Genomic DNA, 23,232 nt, shown 5'->3' with positions numbered 1-23,232 from the left:
TGTATATCATCTCAACCTGAGAAAAATAAAGCTCTATAAAATAAAACTTCTCATCTCCATCTTCCACTAACACTTATGGCTCCTACAGCAATAGCACACACACTGAAAATAAAAACCATAAGAATATGTCTTTGACCTAATCACAGACGTTCTGGTATTCAGTACAACAGCAAGAGTGCACAAGGGATCGTTCTTGATTTAAAAATGATCGTGTCCAATCTAATCTGCAATATTTTGTCTGTCAATTGGGATACTCCATGTGTAAATTTGGACCTGTGAAGCCCTCTGATCAAAACTGATCATCAGTCTGGGCCAATGTGATGGAATGACATGACTAAAAGCAGCTGCTGACAAGTCATTTTATGATCACACCTGCTTCACATTAAACAAGTCCACCTCAACGCTCCTTCTCAAACCTCTACATTTTCTATCTTGTGTCTAAATGTCCTTTGTTGCTTTGTCCGGTCAGTCAAGACACTTCCACCCAGGTGGGATCTACAACTGGGTGAACACGGCCGTAGACATCAAATCCCTCACATCAGCAGAGCCTGGGGCAAAATACAGCCGAACAGGAATCGCTGATGGTCGGACAATGACACGAGAGATGGATGAGGCTTTTAAAGGAGCTGGTGTATTGAAGGCAGGGCAGGTTACTGTGCACAGGATGGAGGAGATTGGTTGAGAAACAGAACAGTAGGAAATTTCAAGTGTTGATGCTGTTTTTTTTTCTTCTAACTCATTTTGAACTTCTTAGTAAAATCCTGCAGCTCTCTCAGCTACATGAGTGAAGATATTGTATTATTAATAGTGAGAATAAGCAGATGCTCTTACAGCTCTCAAAATTATCTGTAGCTGTATCTACAGTAGCCAGTAATATACAAAATATGTAGGACAAGCGTGCATTCCCCCCCAGTTGTTTACATCTTCACATTTAGCTGCAGCATTGGATAGTATGCGTGTGTGTGTGTGTGTGTGTGTGTGTGTGTGTGTGTGTGGATGAAGGATGGAGTAGTAGGGAGCGCCTGTATTGGACGGACGGGAACGGTCACGTGACTCTGACAGCGTGCTCGATTTAAAAGAAAGAAGAGGAGAGAGTTGAGCATCAGATACGTGCTGACGAGCAGGCTGAGCAACAGAGACAGCAGCCCGAATCTACTCTCTCTCCCCCACCTCCACCTCTCCGCTGTTCCACCTATGCGACGATTATGATATCCTCCCCTCCTCTTATGCGAAATTAAAACCACTGACCTTTTTTCCCCCCCGCGCGTGCATCGCCAAAACAGCAGTGAGGGAGCGCGTGCACACACAGCATCATTCATTAATCTCTAAAAGGTAAGAGAAAACTACTTTTTAAAGCTTTGATTGAGGCATAACTGTGGTGTGTCTAATCTCGCGGTGTTCCGCGTGATCCTAAACCAATTAACAACTAGAGATTTGTTTGTCGTAGACTAATATGTTGAATAAATCTTACTAATATGCTTTGGTCGAGCACGTGCACCTGACCATAAGAGTGCGCAGTAATGAAAAGTGGGTTAAAGCGGTGCAACTATTTCAACGCACATTATTAAATATTGTGTGTTTATTAAGACTTCAGGCTGTAGGATCATTCAAAGTTACTGCAGCAGCTTAATTAAAACATTTGATGTGTTTTTAATTCAACTTCTGCCTGTAATTGCAAAATCCCCGTTTCCAATTAGCAACCCACAAATAACTAAATAGGTAGTTTAAGTGTTTGAACATGCAGAGGCAATACTGGTTAAACTAAGTCTATTATAATTCCCTCTTCTGTGTTGGGTGCTGTATTTTTTCTAACAACTCAAATATTTTTCAATGTAAGACTGAAAACATCCAGCAAACAAAACAAGTTAATATAACTTTATAAAATCTCACTTTAAACTTAGAGTTGATTTTTTTTCTTGCAGCGATATTACCAAACCTCCTTCTTCTTGTATGTCCTGCTTTGATTGTCATATCCCATTTGTTGGATAGCCTATATCAACATCTGATTACAGGGGCACCCTGCTGGTTTCAGAAATTAGTTTTCGCTTTGAAGGCTTATATTTTGAGTCTTTCTGTGGCAAATCTTCACAGGAAAATGTGAGCTATGCAGCTAGACAATTTGCCTTTGTCCTGCAATGCCTCAGAGCAAGACGTGCATCAGCTAGCGAAAAAGTGTGGTTATATTTGTATATAAATATATATACAAATATTTATAAAATCATTACTGCTAAATATGTCAGCTGCCGCACCTGCAGACTCCACTCTGCAGCATCAAGCTTCATGAGTTTTTTTTTAATGAGTGTTTTGGATGCAGATTTGCTCCATCAGATAATGAAGAGGAGTGAGAGGTTGATTCTGTATTAGAGTAATTGCTCCTCCACAGTCCACAAGGACAGCTTGTGCCTGTCTGCATCCTAATGACGACCTGCTCAGTCAGAGATTGAACCTTCGCCCTGGGTGTCCTGGACGCCCGGCGGGCTGCAGGCTCACGTCATGACCTCCCTGCACACCTGACGTGCTGGTCCATCACCTTTGCTGAATGTCAAACCTGCTCTATCCTCTGCCAGGTTCTCCTTTATTATCCCCAGTATTGTTATAAATAAGACGTATGCTTCATTGTTTACAGCTTAAGTCAATAGTGCTTTTTTAGTTTAGAGGGGGAAAAGAATGTAACAGAAGTGTGTAATTTAGTGACTAAACTTCATTTTTATGTCTGGTTTAGCCTCCGTTGTCGTTGTGCTAAATGGAGGAATAATGCTCACTTTTTGCAGGTGTAATAAGTAAGAAATCAGTGTTTTTGTTTAATGGGTTAATGGAAGCGAATGAACTACATTTTTCTGGCCAGACATTGACAAAAAAATTGTTTTTGTATTGACTAGAGCTGTCGGGCAGAAGCAATTAGATAGTCGTATTTTTTGATGAATATTAGAGGAAGTTGACCCTCTGGGGTGGCTGTGGCTCAGGAGGTTAGGGAGATAGTCCATTAAGCAAAGGTTGGTTGATTCAAATCCTGTTGTGCTTTTAGGACCGATTTATAATGCTATGATTCACTATGATGGCGGACATTGACCCTTGAGCCCTCTCCAGTGTTGTGATTTATAAAGACAACGGCAGAAAAAATTGTGTTGAAACATAAAATGACTATGTTCTGTTTGAAAGTCCTTCTTACAGCCAATCAGGGGTTTTAAAAGCATCTAGTCGAAAGTTGTTTTTCCCAGAATACCTTCTTTTGACTTTTCACCTTTATTGATAGGACAGCTGAAAAGAGACAGGCAATGTGGGGTCAGCAAAGGGTCAAGGTCGGGAGTTGTACCAGTGTGTCGAGGACAAGCTGCAACCTCCAGTGTTAAAAAGTAAAGCCAATGGGAAGTGCAAAAGACATGCAGTTCCTTTGAGTGTTCACTCAAAACTGGCTCCAAAAGCCCTGGATGTCCCATTAACACCCACGTTAAAAATGTATTACTCATCCGTTTTGATTTTATTCAGGCTAAGAGCTGTGCATGAGTTTGCATAATTAGAGGTGTGGCTGAGTTGACTGACAGGTGGGTGCGTTGTAGCTGTTTGCCATGGAGGCTTAAGGCAGGCCTCAGCTCCACCTTGATGGGCTTCGATAGTCTGCTTCAGAAAAGCCACTGGGTGATGTCACTGAGACTACGGCCATGTTTCATACAGGCTGTGGTTAGGTACTGGGCCTCTCCATATTGCACTTGCTTTATCGTCACTAAATGTTGCTTTACGATTGCTGCTACGGTTTAAAGAAAGGAAGGTCGCTGTCTAGACCAGGTGTGTAATCCTGTACTAAAAATGGTTTTGAACATGAGAGCTTGAGATATCGCTGTCACTGTAAGTTTTGTGGTTTTGATCCATTTTTTTTATGTATTCACCGACAAAATGAATGAATGAACTGTTTAACTACAACTGAATCTGGTTGCCAATTTGTAACAACCACAAGCACTGCATTTTTCAATGATGATTGCAAACTATGTATCAGCCAGGTCACTCCTAGGTTAGACGCCTCAGTAGTTCAGGACTACACTCTTCTCCTTTAACTGAGCACTGAAGCAGACAGCAGCGGAGCAGCCAGCAAACTGAAGTTTTGCATCCTCACCTCGCACTGTCCTGCATTCTGCTGCCCTCCTTTTCTGTCACCCAGAACACCCTCTCTGCTTTCATCAAAGTTTAAAGACTCGGTTTGTACAGTCTACAGCCTGTGATGCTGTTGCTTCTGCATTGCTAAGGTCAGTTTAAGGACCTGCTCGTGTGGCAAATTGAGAAACAAAGCGTCGATTCCGCCCAGCCAGGCCAAGAAAAGACCTCAACTCCTTCTTGGTACTGGGACGTGGACAATCCCACCACTATATGTCCTCTTGCATCGCAATTGTCATAAGCCCATTTGGCAGACATTGTCCGACAATTTATTCCCATCCGTCTAAGCAAGACTCTGAACCCTAAGATGCACCAAATTGAAAATCCTTATCTTCCATAGAGTTACTTCTCAAACAAATTGAACAGCATTTTATTCATAATGCACAGTATGTAAAATCCGCCGCCAGGGGGCTCTCACGCAAAAGATGATGTCGAGGCTGCTGGGGAATCATGGGAGTGACGAGAACAAATGTCCAAGACCAAATATCTGTAAATAGAAACAGAATTTCTGTTGATCTACTCATCTATTGTAAGAATAGTTTACATTTATTTTCTTATAGTGTTTTCTAGTCCCCAAACCTTTTTCTCTTTTGTAATTATTTATTCAAAATGCCCTATAAAACTCAACTGCATTGGTTTTGCATTGAAAATGGACGCTGTCAAATGATGTCTTGAGTGGACACAGACCCTTAGTCCTTTTTTTCCTCTTGTTTTTAAACTGTTGTTTGCACAATAAGGAGGAGCACCTTTGGTTCTAAAGCTGTGCAAAGACAATAAAGGCATTGTGCTTGAGTTAGCGGTCTGTGTGGATGAATTCAGAGAGTTTCATTGTCCTTTATATATTTAATAATGGCCTTATATATGTGGGATCTTTGAGACTTGAACAGCTTGTTGTTTGCCAGCAGCGTTGGACTGAGTCCAAACACTGGGCAACTCAATCAGCAGAGGTTTGAGAGAGGCATTGTTGGAAAGTTTCAAACAATCACAACCATTTTCTTTTTGCCCTTTCACTGTGTGTACTTTTATTTTCCCAAAGCTCAGCTTAAACCCGCCCTTTCAACAAATGATTATACAGCATTAAAGGTTTCAGAGCAAATGTCGGCTACCTGCTCTACTGCGCCTGTGGCCTCAAATACTTTGATGAAATCGACCACAAACTCGTGAACTCCGATCAATAAACACTGAAGAAGGAATTAATTTTCACTCCCGTTCTGTGTCGCGTACAGGAGGGACACAAATTCAAAGAAAAACACTTTTCACGGCTGTGAAAGCTAATAGATTCATTTATCAAAAAACAATCACTTTGCCTGAATGGGAGGCTGAAATGTGTCCTACTTCCTGCAGCCTCTTTTGTTCTTGTTGATGTCAAGCAGTTTTGCTTTATTCCCTCCATGACATGTCTTTAATTTAAGTGACTGTGATGTGTTTCCAGTAATCATTAAAGCTTTTAGATGGCAGTTTCTTTTGTACAGGCATTTCTCTAGCTTTCTTTTTTATGAATTGAGAGAGGACGGGAGGGAGGGATGATGGTGGTGGGGGGCGATAGGGTCCTAAGTCCACCCTAAAATGAGTCCCTCAAAGACTTTTATACACATAGATAATTGGATTTAGTGAATACCTATAAAATCATTGTTTTATTTGCTTAATGGCTTCAGTGACATCATCGATTATGGCCATTGAACTTTGCTGCTTGTTGTGAGTTTGAATTGGTCAATTGGTTTCATTGCATGTTAACCTGTTTGGGACAATGTTTAACTTTGTTACTTTAACAGTTCCTAGTCAACAGGTTACTCAGGAGTGGAATTAATTTATTCAAACCTGTTTTACAAAAATGTCCTTCTGATTAACTGATAGTGGACTGTGTTACTTTTCTGTAAAAAAAGGATGGTGAATGGATGATATTGATGAGTATCACAGATGATGAATGGCAGCAATGAGGATGCCAACATGGAGCAGATATCTATTGCCAAACATGGAGGTTTACGAGGCTGATGAGTGAGACTGTCTGTCAAGCTTAACGTATATCGTAAGTTAGCTTAGTGAGCTAAGAGTTACCTAATTGTGTGATGTGCTGTGTGCCTTGCTAACTTTGGCTTCAGCTGGCTGGCAGCTGCTAACAAGCAAGATTTGTTTACGTCTGTGTCCATTGAATAGATGAATCTATTTGAGAGGAAAGTACTTAACTCAAGCAGTGCTGCTGCCGAGATCATTCACAGCCATGTTATTTGGTAAATCCATGGTGGATTTTGTGGCGAAACGATTTGGATCTTGTTGTTGTTTTTCATTATTTTCTGCTTGCATTTGTTTTATATAATGCCAATAATTGTTCCCACTTGCCTCATGCTCTTTTTTGCCAAAATAATGTTTTTTTTGTTTGGTTCGCCGCTTATCATAATTTACTTGCAGAGCGGTTCAAACACTTCCACACATTTGTAATGTAAAGAAACTTCTGCTCTCAAGTCATGCTTTTTCTCACACACACAAAAAAAAGCTAAGCAAACATCCTTTAAATGACCCGCGGCTAAGCTGCTTAAATTCCGATATGATTTATGTAAGAAGTGCTGTCCTTTGACAGTAATGGATGAAGTGAAACCATTAAAAGGCATTTTGACTTTCCAAGAAACGTCTTCATATTATTATTAAACCGTCCCTTTACTGCAGATGTGCTTCTTTGTAAGAACTCAAACTTTCAAGGACGTCAATCTGTCACTTTAATGAAAGCTGCTGAAGAAATTCACACTGCCATTGTGCCTTGACATTAAATAAAACAGAGTGGCAGCAATTAATAAAGATGGAGATTTAAGACTCTCAGAGGTTACAACTATTATAGCACTGGCCTGATTTGGATGGATGTGGGAAGGAAGATGCAGGATTTTAACGATTGGCTGGAGGGATGGATGCATTATTCATGAACAGAGTCGAATGCTTTTTTTTGGCATTTTGTCTTATATTTTATGTTCTTAATGATGGCAACAGTAAACCTTGAAAAAAATGAGAGGGTTGCTAGTAACCTATGGGGTTATTACTTTGCGTTCAATTTACTGATAGAATGAGAAGTATTCTTGAACTGCATTGTATCCAAAATACGTAAGGTTTTACTCTCATTTTACATCAATTTGTAAACAAATTTTTTTTTTTAACTCAAGTGTGGTCTTATCCAAAGACTGGCCCAGGATCTAGATCAGTGTGGAAGGGGTGTTAGGGGTGCCACTCTAAAATGGATTGGCCAAACCAGATGCCACCTAATTAGCCTCATCTATGAATGTATTTCTGCCTTGTCACAGGCAGGAATTCAGTTCAAACCAATTCAATGGATCTGTTGCAACAGGTTGCTAGTATTTTCTGCTGCTTTTCAATGAAGCACATTTTAGTTGTTGGACTTCTTTTTCTCCTTTACCTTAAAGGTCCCATCTTACACGTTTTCTGGTTTTATATGCCATTTAGTGTGTTTTCCAAGTGTCCTGTGCATGTTTAGGCACATCTATGTGCAAAAATTCAAAATCTGCGGAAATGCGGCTTCTCCTACCTCCTCCTGTTAGCTGTAGCATTAGCTGCATGTAACGCTCGGTTCTAGCCCCCCTCGATAAAAATTTGTCAGTGCGGCGTCATTGTCAGTGTGAGATCACTGATCTAAGCCCATTGGCTCGTTGTGGCAAACCCTGCAGCTCATGTTGAAATTTCCGAGACACGTGCTGAGCGACTGACCAATAACGACAGAGCGGATCGGCAGACCAATCAGAGCAGACTTGGCCCACGTGGGGTCTAACAGTGTGGGCTCAACAGAGTGTAGCTGACGGACTCAGAGTGTAGAGGGAGCAAGGAGGAGCAGTACATGAAAACAGACACTTTTTTCGGACTTTAGCTATTGTGAACGTACAAAAGTAGGTACATAGATTAAATATACGAACCCCAAAAAGGGCAGAATACGGGCTCTTTAAAGAAGTAGGCGTGAAGATTTATATTTTGCCTCTTTGTTGTGTTATTTAAAGATGTACAGATGTACACAGGAATGTAGCAATAGTAGTAGGGTTGTTCCTAACAATAGTTGAAAGGTAAGAAAAGTCTCAGAGAACAGTCAAAATTGAGCACAATTTATCTAAGATTGTCTACGGGTAAACAGTGTTATTTGGTTTGCTGAGTGTGGCTAACTTTAGCAGTGCTAGCACCACCAGCCTCCAGTCCTCCCTGCAGGTGAATGTCCACATGTCTGTGCTAAATGTAGTTACACAATCCTCAGGTTGGCATGCCAATTTAACTTGACACAGCCATTTTCATCTCAATTTATTAGATCAAAATACTGCTAATCCGGGTTGCATTTAGGAGACGCTAAACCGTTTAGGTTGCTAGTTTACCTCTGAGTAGTAGAGCGGGGAGAGCAGGCCCGTTAACTGGAGCTACAGACAGTCTATGGCTACAGCCCTAGCTAGTAGCGGTAGGCTGTTATGTAATTTGAGTGCAACATTTGACTGGCATTGAGGGCTACAGTATTTATCATTTGTTTAACTGTGTAGTTGTTTTAGTGCCTATTCTAGGCTGATGACATTTAAACGTTTGATCAACTACACGCACACATCCTAATCAGCTTGTTTACACACACCACGTTTGCATAAGTCCTTCCCTTAGTTGGGTGTTCTCACTCAAAATGTCTGGATACACCCCAGCTGAGGATACAGGTTTTCTATTAAGGGGCGATTTTTCACAAACACCCTGAATAAAACTGTGTGAGCAAGTGGAACAAATGAAGGGATTTTACATCATGCAGACATGAACATAAAAACACTATTTGTTGTTTTGTTATATGGTTGTGCACAAGACTAGAAACATTTCCTTCTTTATTTTAGACAAAAACAAAAAAAAGGGAGAAAAGTGTGAATTAAAAGCCTTTATTTCTTATTTAACGTATTTAAAGTGCAATGTATGCCATGTTCTATGTAAGTCTTCTATAGCAACATGCAGGGCATTAAATAGATTATAGGACCCCGCCTGTCAGATGCTGTAGATGTCTTTGAACATTAGTCTCGTTTTATGGCCAACAAGTGACCCACCTCCCATCACACACACACAGATGCACACACAGAGACCTTACTCCATGTGTCTTTTCTTTAGGCTATTTTTTCTCATCTGAGGCAACTTTCTCTGTGTGTTAGGATTAACAACGTAGTGAACAATAGGAAATCACTGTTTATCCTACAGTTATGATTAATGGCTTGCCTCGTAGATTCCCCTGAAAGCGCCTCCTGCTGTGTTACAAAAGGAGGATCGATGCCACTTTTGCCAAGCAGGAAATCCATCGCTTCTCAGAACTCTGCTTGAACAAATGTTATCAGGATAAGATACAGGAAAACAGCTTGTGTACTTCCGAAGAAGCCATCTAGCTTCTGTGCATGCACCAGAGCTTCTGACAGATTGTAGGACATGTGTAAAAAAGACTCCAAAACTGACTGACAGCTCTGGACAAAAAAGAGCATTTGGTAATTTTCTTTCCCAGATGTAATGCCGTTTTTAGAAAAGCACAGTTTGCTTTTTTTAATGGATATTTTTCACGACCATCTGGCACGATTTCTTGCACAAATGTCCCCCAGAAAATCACCATTATATATCCTGTTTTTAAAGTTATATGAAGACGTTTGGTCTCTTCATTCCAAAACCAATGATGAGAGCTCGTAAATGATGCAACGTTAAAGTTTTAAGCTCCTGTAAGTAAGGGGTTTGCTAATTAACTGTTATATAATAATTTGATGCAACGCTGAGTTAGATTGTGTCTGAACCCTTAAAACAGAAAGCTTACAGTTCTCTCTACGACATGATCACATGTCTTGGATGTTGACTTTCTAACGTCCACTTTTCTCCATCAGAGCAGAACGGAAAGGTAGAGAGAAATAGCGTTTGAAGCTTTTGTCCGTCTGAATGAACTGTTGCCCACTGTTCTCTACAATCACCCACCCCTTCTCTTAATGACCCTGATTAGATGTTTGAATGTGACTCCATTATCTCAGCGAGCTGTGCAGCTGAGTCTGTCTGCTGACGACTCAGGTTGAATGTCATCACTAATTACAAGTTTTAAACCTGCTATTGTAACACACACATGGCTTTATTGGTTCCCATTGTATCAGTAATGTCTCTTACCTTTTCAAAGGTTACAGCGACTTTCTTTTCTGTCACAGGGAACAAAATACTAAAACGATCACTGGAAATAAGCTTTGCATTCTCTTAATTTATTGTCCCTTAACCTCAAGCAGCTTGTTTTAAAACCAGCACATGTAAATTCCTCGCTTTGATCTGTATTTAGATTTTCCTTCTTTCCCCTCCTTTGCTTGTTATTGTTTGAAGAATACTACGATGATACCTCGTGCAGACACATCAGGAGATAAGAAAGATAACATTTAGTGGCAGTAGGATTGCTTTAGTGCCATCTTTATAGACAGCTATAAGAGCGTTGTGGGCTGGTAAGTCATTTCAACTAGAGGCCGACCAATTAATCCGTTAATATTGGCTAATTATCGGCTCATTTTATTGCAGATATGCGCCGATATTAAATGATTTATTCTATATAAAAAAGCAATTCTCCCCATGTAGTTTCACAAAAATTGAACTTCTTTTGCAGTCCCATCAGTAAATGGCAATTTTTTTTTTAAGAATGGGAAATATATTAGTGCTTTTTGTTATATAGGAACCCAGAAGCAGACAAAGTTGAAAAATTTGAAGGAGATTTATTTCAGGGCCGAGTGCTGGCTGGCTGTCTGGCTGGTTTGGCATTTCCAACATGGCAACCACCTTCTCTAGGCTTCATAACGCCTCAACAGAAACCAATGGTCGATGACAATGAGACTACATCCATGTTTATGAAGTCTGCTTGGGGTATTTACCTTTACAATTCAGTGTACAGTTTTTGAATTTAAATGCTAAATAAATATTTATCAATTAAAATATCACCTTAAAAGACAACTATGAAAAAAAAAATCACCAGGGGCATCAAACGATATATTGGTCACATTCATTTTCTTTATTTTCCTCTTTTTATGTCTTTGTGTGAAAGGTTCATGTGAGCACTCAGACTGCAGTCTGTTTATATTGTTATAAATCTAAGGATGGATGCACTCTGCTATAAAAGGGAAACTATAGTGTGGCACTCTGTGGTGCTATCAAGGGTCCGATTTCAAGTAACTGCTTTATAGTCAGCGAGCAGCACTCGAGCGGCACGGTCATTTCCCTCCTCCAATAGTAGTACGGCTGTATTTGTCTGCGAGTGTAATGGATGTCCACCAGCCAACTTTGCACTCTTCCAAACACAGGTCTGCGTTAAGTGTTTTGGGAAGGACACTATTTGCTCCTCCTTGTGCCACTGATTTGTTCTTTGATAGCTTTTCCTCTGTGGTACACAATATCAGGGAATCCATTATCCCTCAGGCAGAGACAGAGCACCTTAACAGAAGTACCTCCGCTTTCATTGCAGACTTGTTATCACAGGATGAGGCATTATGCAGCACATTATCACACTTTTACATTTTTCTATGAGTCTCACAAATCCCTCCATCTGCACTTTCGAAGCTAGAAAATGTCAGAAAAAAATGAGGTTTTATCCTGAATCACACGCAGCCAAAGTCATCTCCTCCTCTGAGGAGGAGCATCAGCACAGCTGCTCGCAGAAGAAGCCAGATTTCTAGTTAATGTGAGACATTTTGTGGGGAGGTTTAGAGGAGTAGTATTGGGCATCTGTGAAACATGAGCAGCATCTATTCATTATCTTAAAAGTAGAGACCTGGAACCATTAGTGGGAACAATGCTTTCCTGCTGCAGGCTGTAATTAAGAACAAGGTTCATTCATGGCCACTGACCCTGTGAAGGCTGCTGATTTTCAATACTGTTCATATTTTCCTTCATAAGAGGTTTAAGTTGGATTTAAAATTTTAGAAGATGAACCTCTTAACTGAATTCTCTTCAGCCTGGATCTGAATAACATGTAGTACCTTAATAGTATTCTCTGTCTAATTACTCCGACTGTATGTCTGAACTATCTTGGGGAAAGTTCCTGATTGAAGCTTCTCTGACGAATTTAGACTTGATTGTTAATGGAGCCAAAACTTTTCAATACTCCTGACTACTCAAAGCGCTTTTACACTTCAGATCACACCTACACATTCACACACTGATGGTAGAGGCTGCTATGTAAAGTGACCATCAGTATCGATTAATTACATTCATACACATTAAGACACCGCAGACAAAGCAGCAGAAACAACTTGAGGTTAAATGTCTTGCCCGAGGACACATCGTACATGTTGCTGCAGGAGCTGATGATTGAAACCCTGACCTCCAATTTCAGAGACAATGGACTCTACCACTGATCCACAGCCACCCCTTTAGCCACCCAGCCACCCCTTTGGTCATGGTTGTGAGTGGACTCGCATGTGCTGAAGAAAAACAAAAAAGAAACAGGGTTTGTGATATTCAGATCTATTCTAGTGATCAAATCTCTAAAAGGGCTTTCATATTATTGTCTCAGGTTGTCAGTTTTCATTGAGACTACAAAGTTTGCATTTATTTGTAATGATGAAACTTTCTAATGTAGTTGACATTTGTTGTATTCAACCAGAGTTTAGTGATGACAAACTGCTGCAGAAAACATCTTTAAATGTACAGTCCAGTCCAGGACCGCTCCTTTTCCCTGCAGCTTTTCACAATGTTAAACAGAAGCTACTCTTTAATGTTTTCAAAATGGACTCGGTAAGGTGCAAAGCTGTCCACACAAAAGATTAGCTTCCAGACATAGCCACTCTGGTCTGTACTAGGGGGTTTCATTACATTTAACAGCTAATAAATTAGTTTGTTTTGCAGAATCACTGTGCTGAGCTGCTAGAGACGAGAACATGAAAAATGTGTTGGAAATTATGATAATGACTACTCGTTTATCTCTCATACATATCCCAGAGTAATTATGTTTATCACATTCAAAATGTGCACAATGATTAGTAAATGTAAATTGGTTATGAAACATTGGGTCACAGTGGGAGGCTGTAAATAACACAGACATTAGCAGCCTGGTGTTTGGTGCTGTGGTGAGGGATGACATATTCCTTATCGTTTATATTTATGAAAACTGTCAGAGAAATGCGAACAAGATGCCAAGGCAGAGCACATCAGACTGCAGGGTCCCAGGCTTGGCTGGTAATGTTTTTCGGCAACAAACAGTGGAGGTTTATGGCTCTGTGATGGGCCCTGGCTGTGGCAGGAAGCTTTATGATTACGACTTCTGTAACTGTATGAATGTCCATCTGTCCCAAAAATGTGGACACAAAAACATCTAACAAGACCCAAGAATGAACTGATTGGATTCGGGTTGTCAAAGTTCAATGTGATCTCTTTACTTTATACTGATAGCTTTAGAATTACTTGACTAATTATGGGTTGATTACAGGTTCTAAATTCTTGAGATTCTGTCTTTTGGTTGCAAAATGCAGCAGAAATCAGTCAGGATTAAATCTCTGTGAGGATTTTTTCAACTTTAATGGAGTTTCGCAGTCCATAAAAGTTGTATGTATCTGCCAGAACCCGCTGTGCTGACATGAAGTCATTTGTGACGCAGTATGTCGACGAGGACCATGGCAGACGCAGCAAGGGATCAAAGTTTGTTTTGTCATTATCTTTTTTGCGTGCATTACCCAAAGTGTCACCCGTGCAGCAATGACATTTCATGCAAGGGAAGAAGCTTGTAACATGATGAAGTATTTATGGTAATACAACACGGCGTAAATTTGATGGAATGCACCGTCTTCGACGTGGGAGGGTCTACAACTCCCAACAATGCCCTGCTCACTGCTAGCGGTAGCATCTGTAGCAATGTCTCATCACACAAAGATACAAAACACAGAGTTTAGTACTCTTGACTGCGACAATCAGTAAAGGATAAAGAAACTTGACTCAACTTGAACGTCATCGCCCCGCCCACTCGCTTGTGGTTTTTAATAACTGCTGCCTTCACACATCGGCTCACTCTGACTTTTCAAAGACATTTTGCTCAGAGGCTAAAAAAAGTCTGCATAAAGTTTGGTTGAACAGATTCAGCTGTTTGAGTTCACTTATACAGTCCACCTGGACATTGACATGACCTTCATTGGTACTGTAGAACATGAGTCCACTGTATGTGTTAAAGGGCCGGGGGTGTTTCCAGAGGGGTGGCATGCGCCCCCCCTTGAAATCTAATTGGCCATCTCAGGTGACAGCCCTGGATTTCTTGACTGTGATTGGTCATTTGCCTTGCCAGAGGTGAAACTTATATTGAAATCCACGCCTAATCATTATGTACTATCTGTTTTTCCATTGATCTATTATGGTGTTTTTTTTTTTGTTTGTTTTTTTGCTTTTTAAGTGAAATGAAATAAAAAAAACAAAATAATGTTCTAACATATTCTGAAACACTTTGAGAAACAGTTTAGAAGAACTGCAGAATCTGATAACTCTCACTGGGTTTGCACTATATGTTAAAGTTATATTATGCCAAACGTTACGATGTGATGTCTTCTGGAATTCAGAAGAATGAGACAGCCTTGATTTATATCTTCATCGATCAGCTCCTCCATTCTGAGAGCTTAACAGTGTTCATCGATCAGGCACTATATCATAAGTGAAAATCCTTTGCAGAGTCTCTGAACATTAGCTGTTATGCAAACAAAGAGGAGTCACTGTTTGTGTGTGTGAGGAGGTGAAAGGGGGATTGGAGGAGTCTGGGACTGCTGAAAGGTCAGGAGGGAGGAATGACTTCAAGATAAGAGTCATCATGAGCTCTGGGGCAGACGGGCAATGTTGACTGCACAACCCCCCACCCCGCACACCCATTACTCATGCAGCATGAATACCCTGTATCTGTCACCTCTGTAATGAAGGAGTGTAAAGACAGCCACCTCTGAGTACACATGCACACGCACACATACACACACACACACACACACAAGTGTTTTTACCAAACTCTCTGAATTAGTGGCATGGTAGCAAAAATTAGACGTGTGCACAGGCTGTTTGCCATCATGATTTTGCTGCAGTGATAATGAACATAATTTTAAACCTTGTTGCCGTGCATTCATTGTCAGAAGAGAAAACACTTGTTTCAGCCTCCATTCTCTTTGACTATGTATAAAGATGCATGACATGTCTTCACCTCCTTTTATTGCACAAAAGTGAAGCCATAATCCTCTCCTTAAAGAGCCAATCCCCTTTACTGCAGCCAGCCAGTAGGCAGAGCTCCAGATGTTTTAACTGTTTTGGCAGACTTTTAGGGAGCTGTCAAGTCGTTAATCTTGTATATAAGCTTCTGTTTTATTCATATTCCCTGCCTTCAAAATGGCAAATTATTTCTTAAAAAAAACAAAAAACCTTGAACTTTAATACAAACTACACGCATCATCTGACTGTGCTCTCTGGAGGATTCATGTGATGTGATGTATATAGTGCCAAAGAGGCCTGTGGGTCAGAGCAGCCAGAAAAACCTTTGTTGCATACTGCAAAGTAAGAACAGATCTGGTGTTCTGAATGCTGTATGGGGATGCTATTTCTTTGCCCAACATACTAAACAGCATGTTCTGTCAAATGTAAGTGGCTTGTTTGTATGTAATTTGCACATGGCACTTGCGGCTGCTGCCTTTATATGGGTGTATTATATTTGTGTATTGAGGTGTTTCTGTATGCAAATCGGCTGGCACACATTCAATTTAAACTCAAACACGATCCATCATCATATTAAGGAGGGTAAAAACAGACATGGCTGATTTATGTATTCCTCTGATTGATTTGTGCAAAAACAAATTTAAGATAAGAAATAAGAAACATTCATGCATGAGGCCCAATGATTACAAGATGGGATGTGTCGGGATCTGTCCGATTCTGTTCCTCAGGTGATTGATTGGTTGATGATGTCGTGATTTCACTTCACTGTGAACAGAGCAGCAGCTGAAATTGTTGATTAAAGGAGCAAACCTTAAGAGAAAGATTTTAGAGAAAACAAACTCTGTGTTGACCGTAGTAAAGATGAACGGGATGTATCCATAAATCGTTTACATGACGATTTTATCACAGCAGCACATACAGCAACAGTACGGCCGTTTTTGACGTAACATGCACCCCATGTTTCTATGGCAACGTCAAGGTGGCCGCTATGACAAGACACATCCCGTTACAACTATATAATTACAGATATCTCTGGCTTTGGTAACTATTGGAAATATTCGAGATACTGAAAGTACTCAACAAAAAAAAATATATATCATAGATGTAGTCAATTTTCAATTAATTTAGATAATTTAGTACATATTGTACGTTTAAGGGTTCTGGTTTCTGTTGGCGTCTGGGTAGTTTTGTCTCATCAAGCCTCACTGGGCATTGGCTTTATGCAGGGAAACCATCTGTGTGGAGAACAAAAGAGAAAGTCAACGTTTAATGACATGAAAAAAGTAAACGGAAATTTGATGAATAAATCTCATCTATGATGGATTTAAAAAATGAAGGCCGAGGTGGCAGCCAAAATCCTAAACTTTGATTGGCTGTTTGTCGTGTCAGAGAGAATTGTATTTTAAAATCAACTATTTGGGCTGTGTCGCAACAGGCTGCTGGTTACTTCCTTTGTAAAACAATGTGGAATGTTTCCTTTTGTTAGCACTTGAAATTGTGACTGTGGACATCCATCATGTCTTTAAATACTTAAAATAAACAAGCTGAGAAGATTCACATGTTGCAATGTATTATTGGAGAAATGAAAGTTCATAATCTTAATGGTATTTTAACGAACGTTAAAGGTTAAATATGTCAGGTATTTACAGAATTACATCATTAAAGGGTTGGGGTTAGTGATCTGACTTTAGAAAACATGCTGTGTTGAAGTGCTGGGTTCTCAACGCAGCAGCCAGTATGTCCTCCTCCTAAGGTTAGAGTCAGTGCAGAATGGTTTGTGTTTGTTTTGACCAGGGAACCCACACAGTCGTTTTGCCCCTTGCCCCTTGCCCCTCGGTTTGCCAGGGAAACGGCAAACCAACAGGTGCTGCAGCGATGAAAGCAGGAACTGAATCTACCCAACCTAAACTAAAAAGCCTCAACATTTTTCCAATAAGTTCCGCCAGCAGAAAACTACGATGAATAGTAGAAATGCTTCTTAAAAATGGGGGTTAGAATGCAGAAAAGTTTCAAGACTGATAAAGGGCTGACTAAACACTGAAGCTTCTGCGACATTTCAACCTGTGTTACCATCGACTCCAGGGAGGAGGGGGCGGGGGGAAGGCCTCTCTTCAGGGTTTTGAATTTGGATTGCAGTATGCGTTTTGAACACTAGGTGTCAGAGTTACATATTGCTCCTTTAACTTTGCACCTTTGGTTTCCATTTTTTATGGTTTCTCTTTCAAGCTACTTTTTCTAAAGCTTTGTCTCCTTTTACAATATAAAAAACACCACTTACTTGTTTTCCTTAGAGGTAAATCAACAAAACAATGACACGCTTACAGACGGAGGTGAAACCGCAGGGAGGGAGAGCTGTGATTTAATACTGACACCCATTTATATATCTTCCAATGCCAATTAATCATTTAATGAATCTCTATAAACAGAAGTCACAAAACAACCTGATTGTAAATGTCATCTCTCTGCTCTCCTCCACTCTCCACGACTCGTCTCTCACTTGCAAAGTCAGACAGACTGTTAATCACAAAGTCTTAGCCTGGAAAACACATTGTAGCTCTTTGGAATTACTGCTACAGCTACTGATACTGGAAGCCTTTTAAAAAAAGAAAGGTTGAAACTTCTGCTGATTCGCCCAGTGGTGTCCAAGATGTGTTGAATGTACTGTAATCCCCTTCTCTAAAGCCAGACACTTTTCCTGTCTGTATGTAAAGATCTCGAACCGGATTCTGAGTCAGTAAGACTTCACACAGATGATTTACGCTGAGTGCATCTTGCTGGTGGAAGCTCAGCCAAAGCCTCTGCAGTGCAATGATTAATGGAGCGTATTTAAAATAAAGTAAAAAGCAGCCAGCGGTGTAAATCTCAGCCGTCTTTTTTTTACGTAAACCTCGGCCTTGTCACATGTAATAAGACGAAAGAATGGACGCTACAAGGAAGCCAGACAGTTATGACGTAATGAGGGATACAGATGAAAGGTTGGAGGAGCCTGGACCTCAGCACACTCACTACCAAGCCTGCAGGAGGCGTGAGTCAGACCTCATAATGATGAAAAACCGCATTCCCAAAAACATCTTTGAGCTCTCAGTCTGTCTCCCTTAACTTTTCTCTTTCCCTCATACATGTAAATGATGGAAAATATATCTCTGAGATAAAGTGCTTATATCATAAGGGAGTGAATTGTGATAGACTTACAAATGTGCAAATGATCAAACGATTTCTGCTTTAATAATATGTAATATATTTATGCAAAGCCACAGACATCTCTTTCTGCAATCAGCCCTGGTGAGAAAGACTGTTTAACAAGACATACAGTCGAGATGCAGACACAAATAGAGTAGCAGAGAATCTTGTTAACATTCAATGACATGCAAACAGGGATGTTAAGATTGTGACTCGTTTGTCAATGCACTGCGATGGTTTCATTACACTCAGTATATTTCTCCTGCAGAGTACTCAGAATTCCCAGAATGCAAAGGGTTGCAGTATATTTGCATTATTTGCATCTTCAAAAGGAAAATGTGTACCTCACCTACAGCCTTATTGCTTCTTGGCATACATAAACTCACTTATACGCTCGCTGACACGGAGCCGTGTGTGGAGCAAGCAGCGGTGAAATGTCAGCGAGATAAGCAGCACTCCCCAGAGAGCATAGAGGAGGAAAAAAACAATTACAATAATGAGGAGTTGGTGCTGTCTGCTCAGCAGGTAGACCTTCACCTATGATTGCAGGGGACAGCATTAACATGAAGAAAGTGCCTGAGCTGTACAATGAGAATTTATTCTGTTTTTTCCACCCTCCTGAGAGCCTGTCTTTACTGTTTGTTACACAGGGTGAGCTTGAAGGCTGCTGCATGGGATTGATTACTGGGGTAGACCTGTCACTCAGGTTTAAAGGTCACTTAAAATACTCCATTTCATTTAGATAAGTCTCAACTCATGTCTGTGAAGTTTATTGCCAAAAATCCACTCTGATCCTGTATTTGAGCATGTCCATTAACCCCTCTATATCAGCCCTGTTCAGAACAGGCTGTTTTCTGTGTCTGTCGCTTTAAATGAAAGTGAGCTGTGTCTGACCACGCACCCTCTCTGGATGGGCTTGGGTGGCCCTGGCTTTCTTGCACCATGTCAAATAGTTTATGGTAAAAAGGCAGACTCAGAGTGCAAAATAAACGCCAACTTGGGGGAGTGTCACCCACCTGGGGGAGAGGTTACTGCCCTCTAGGGGTCCCACATGAGTGTTGAAGTGTTGATAAACCGGCGCAATCCCTTCCAGTGCCCCACCCAAAGACTCCCAAGAAGTCCATATTCTCCAAACTGCTGTTCACAACAGTCAGAGCCTTCATCTCTACGACTCCAACACAGCGGCTCTCAGCCAGTGGCTTGTGAACCACATTGCCTTAGGAGACCCTACCCTAACACAGCTCATGAGTTTATCAGGACTCACAAACCTCTCCACCACGTTAAGGTTGCAACTCTTGGAGGGGATTCTCTAAAAAGTGGACATTACTAAATGTGGGGTTTGAAGACAGGCTCGGGACACATATTAATGTTAGAAAAACATGGTAAAGTGTGTTTTGAATAATAAGTGTCACAACCCCTAAATTACAAAAAAGTACAATAAACTGCAGCAAGCCTTGTGATTTGTTGGATAATTGCATTGAAAAATCCCCAAAAGCCATAATCAACATAAACAGGGCTGAGGGAGAAGCACAGTGAGGGAATTAGCAGAGGCAGCTAGCAGTACAAACCTGATTATTCATCATTTATGACTTCTTTTTAAAGATTTACTTTTGGGTTTTGTGTCCCTTTATTTATGCTGTACAAATAAAGTATTATTATTATTATTATTATTGTTGTAAAGATAGGACAGTGGATAGTCAGAAATCAGGGATAGAGAGAGATAGATATTTATAGATAATGAATAAACTAATGTTTTTTTATTTTTTATTTTTGGGGGCTTTTTTTGCCTTGATTTTGAGATACCTGTAGGTCAGTGGATAGAGTCAGAAATCAGGGAGACAGAGAGAGAGAGGAAATGCATGCGGGAAAGGAGCCCATGGTTGGATTTGAACCTGGGCTTGAACCTGGGCCACCTGCTTGGAGGACTACAGCCTCTATACATGGGAAGCGCACTCACCACTACGCCACTGATGTTTTGACAACAACCTGATCATCACATGTCTGCTCGTTTACCTTACCTGATTCATGCTGTTAAGTTTGTGATTAAAGTGTCATATCAAACATAAAGAACCACACTAGAAAAACACAATATAACCCCTTATGACCTCTATCACTCAACACATAAAGAAAAGCAGTACTATATCTGTTCTCTACAGTCAGTGTGAACCGTTGCTCCAGAAAACATCACCCTCAGGCCCTCTACTCTTTGATTATGAACGCTTAATTGTGATGACTTTGTTTTCTTCCCAATGTTCCATGTTTTCATTTTCTACCTTCGTTCTCCCGCTTCTCCTCCAAATGTTTTCTGCGCCTGCAGCTCTCGAGGACGTCTGCCTCTGCTAGTGAGAGCTTCATCATGTTTATATTTCCTTTATTTATTTATTTTCATTTTGTCAATCCTTTAGGGGACGTTAGATGAGGCAAAGCATGAAAAATTCATTACGGACATTATTGTTTTGGCTTTTCAAAATTCTAATTATGCAATTATAGTGTCTTTTGTGTTGTGAATATATTCAGCAATCCAGCGTTTAATGACACATTTCATCTTGTTAGTTGTTTGTATTGTTGTCATTTTCTTCTTTCCGGTGTCAGCTTAAGGTGTACTCATGTCAGGCAGGTTGTGCCACACATATACTGATGTTTATTTAGAAGTTCTATTGTTTGTAATGCCCTCTTTAACCCCATCCTCCATGCAGCTTTTTTATGGAATAACTTTCTTTGTGCAAGAGGGATAATGGGAGAGTAATCCTACAAAGCTGAACAGTGTGAGAACGATTTTCTAAAAATCTTTGTGCTTTAGTCCGGGTGTTATTGTCATGGAGTAGTTTACTGCTGCCTTTTCATTTGTTTCTTGGGCGTAATCACTTCAAAGGCAAGACTCTGAATTGACCGTATTGCCCAGTCACAACTGGCAGGAGAGTTCTTTCTAACAAAGAGCACAGTGTGCACAGTGTTAGCCTCATTATATGACAGTAGATGTGAGCAGTGAACGACACTGAGGATAAAGAGGGAATCTGAGATATTATCCCAAACATTGCAAACACCATTCTTCTTCCTCAAACTGCTGCAAATGTAATAGTTCTAACATTTTGCATCAGACACCATGTTCTTAAAAACACTTTAATGTCAAACTACTCTGAGATGGCTGAATATCCGTGAAGCAGACATTTCCCCAGTAAGCATGAATTCTCTCTTGGTGAGTCTAAAAAAAAAAAAAAAAAAAAACAGCTTTCAGAGTTCTGTTTTATCGAATAAAATGTCTCAAACTCTGATGTTCTGTGGTTTATCTTTCCGAGAGGATCTCATTCAGATACAAGTGTCTGAAATGTCTCTAATACCAGTGAGGCAAGTTACATGTAAAATGTAGTAAGCTTAGTTACTCATAGCTTCACTACTAAAAGTCTACCCCCGTTATCATTATCGTTATTGTTATTCATTATATTTTATTTTATTTTATGTACTTTATTAATCCCTGTGGGGAAATTACATTTTTAACAGTCTGTTGTTGAACATGCTACACACACACACATAGACTGAAATACACACAAATGCACAAACAGGATCCTGACATGCATTATTGAAGAGATGTCAGGGTGAGGGGGCCGCCCACAGCGAGCGCCCCTGAGCTGGTGGGGGGGTGTTTGGTGCCTTACTCAGGCGCACCTTAATTGGCAGTGCTCAGGAAGTGAACTAGCATCTCCCCAGCTACCAGACCAATTTACAGATTTGCTTCACACCGGGTTCCCAACCCAAGTCCCTTACAGACTGAGCTACTGCAGTAGTATTATTATAGGTATATTATTTTTAATAAGAAACATCCAGCTGTGATGCAAACTGAACAGAAATATATTTAGTGCTGGAGGGATATGAAAGTGTTTTTGTACAGTGAACTGAATGCACAGCGGCTGAATATATTTTTGAAAACAAAGCGTGTATATTTTTTGTAGAAGTTTGTATTATAGTAGTATTATTATTGGTATATTACTTTTAATATTGACCAACTGAAGACGATGACAATGCTGTTTTTTTTTAGGTTTAGTTGGTACTCCGTTCTGACGTGAGAAGCTACTGAAAAGCCACCTCATTCCTCTGTGATTGTGTGAGTTGAACAATTGTTTGAATTGACAAAGAATAAATCTTATTTGACATTCTTTTCATGGGTGGGCATCAAGGATTAGTCTGTTATAGAAGTGTTAAAGTCCGCTACAAGTACACATCCGTGTATCAGCCGGCCACTTCCATTCATCCTTGCCGGTTAAATAATCGATAGTTAACTGAGGTTAACGTTAACATTAACCGGTATAATCAAAGAACAACATCAGCCTTTTGAAATGCTTATAGATTTGAGTTCTTACGTGGCCCTGATGAGTTAGAAAACACAAAATGACACAAACTAGAAACAAATGATAGAAACTTTTTATGATATTTCACGTCTGTTGTCACTGTTGTAGTGCTCCAGAAGTACCTTGATGTATGTCCAGCAGCCTTTCACAATATGCCTTTCACAACGCCTGTTGCTGCCACAAAATGGCAGCAACAGGCGTTTTGGCTAATGAAATCAAATAAAAACCTATATCTGTCTTAACACCCTGTGGAGGTGAGCTACTTATGGCTATGCGCACCAGATGTAAGCAGAGGTGTGGGTAGAAAAATCCAAATATGTTTTGTTTATCTTCTCCAGCTGCAATCACTCTGCGGGGTGTATGTTTGCCTCCTGCAAGCTGTGGCGCTGAAAGGAGCGAACAAAAT

At 40.3% G+C, this 23,232-nt stretch overlaps 1 protein-coding gene across 2 annotated transcripts in view; it reads left to right on the top strand.

The window, feature by feature from the left end:
• Window positions 1–1,093: 1,093 nt before the first annotated feature.
• rap1gapb (RAP1 GTPase activating protein b) overlaps window positions 1,094–23,232 on the top strand; it is a 139,408-nt gene continuing 117,269 nt past the window's right edge. The window contains exon 1 of one of the 2 annotated variants that reach the window (XM_065955109.1): window positions 1,094–1,332. The gene's annotated coding sequence lies outside the window, so the exon portion shown is untranslated. The remainder of the gene's footprint in view (window positions 1,333–23,232) is intronic. The other variant, XM_065955110.1, reaches the window with a different exon arrangement.

This window comes from Labrus bergylta, chromosome 5, assembly GCF_963930695.1.
Source record: "Labrus bergylta chromosome 5, fLabBer1.1, whole genome shotgun sequence".
NCBI classification, from domain to species: domain Eukaryota; kingdom Metazoa; phylum Chordata; class Actinopteri; order Labriformes; family Labridae; genus Labrus; species Labrus bergylta.
This window is presented reverse-complemented; position numbering and strand designations above follow the sequence as displayed.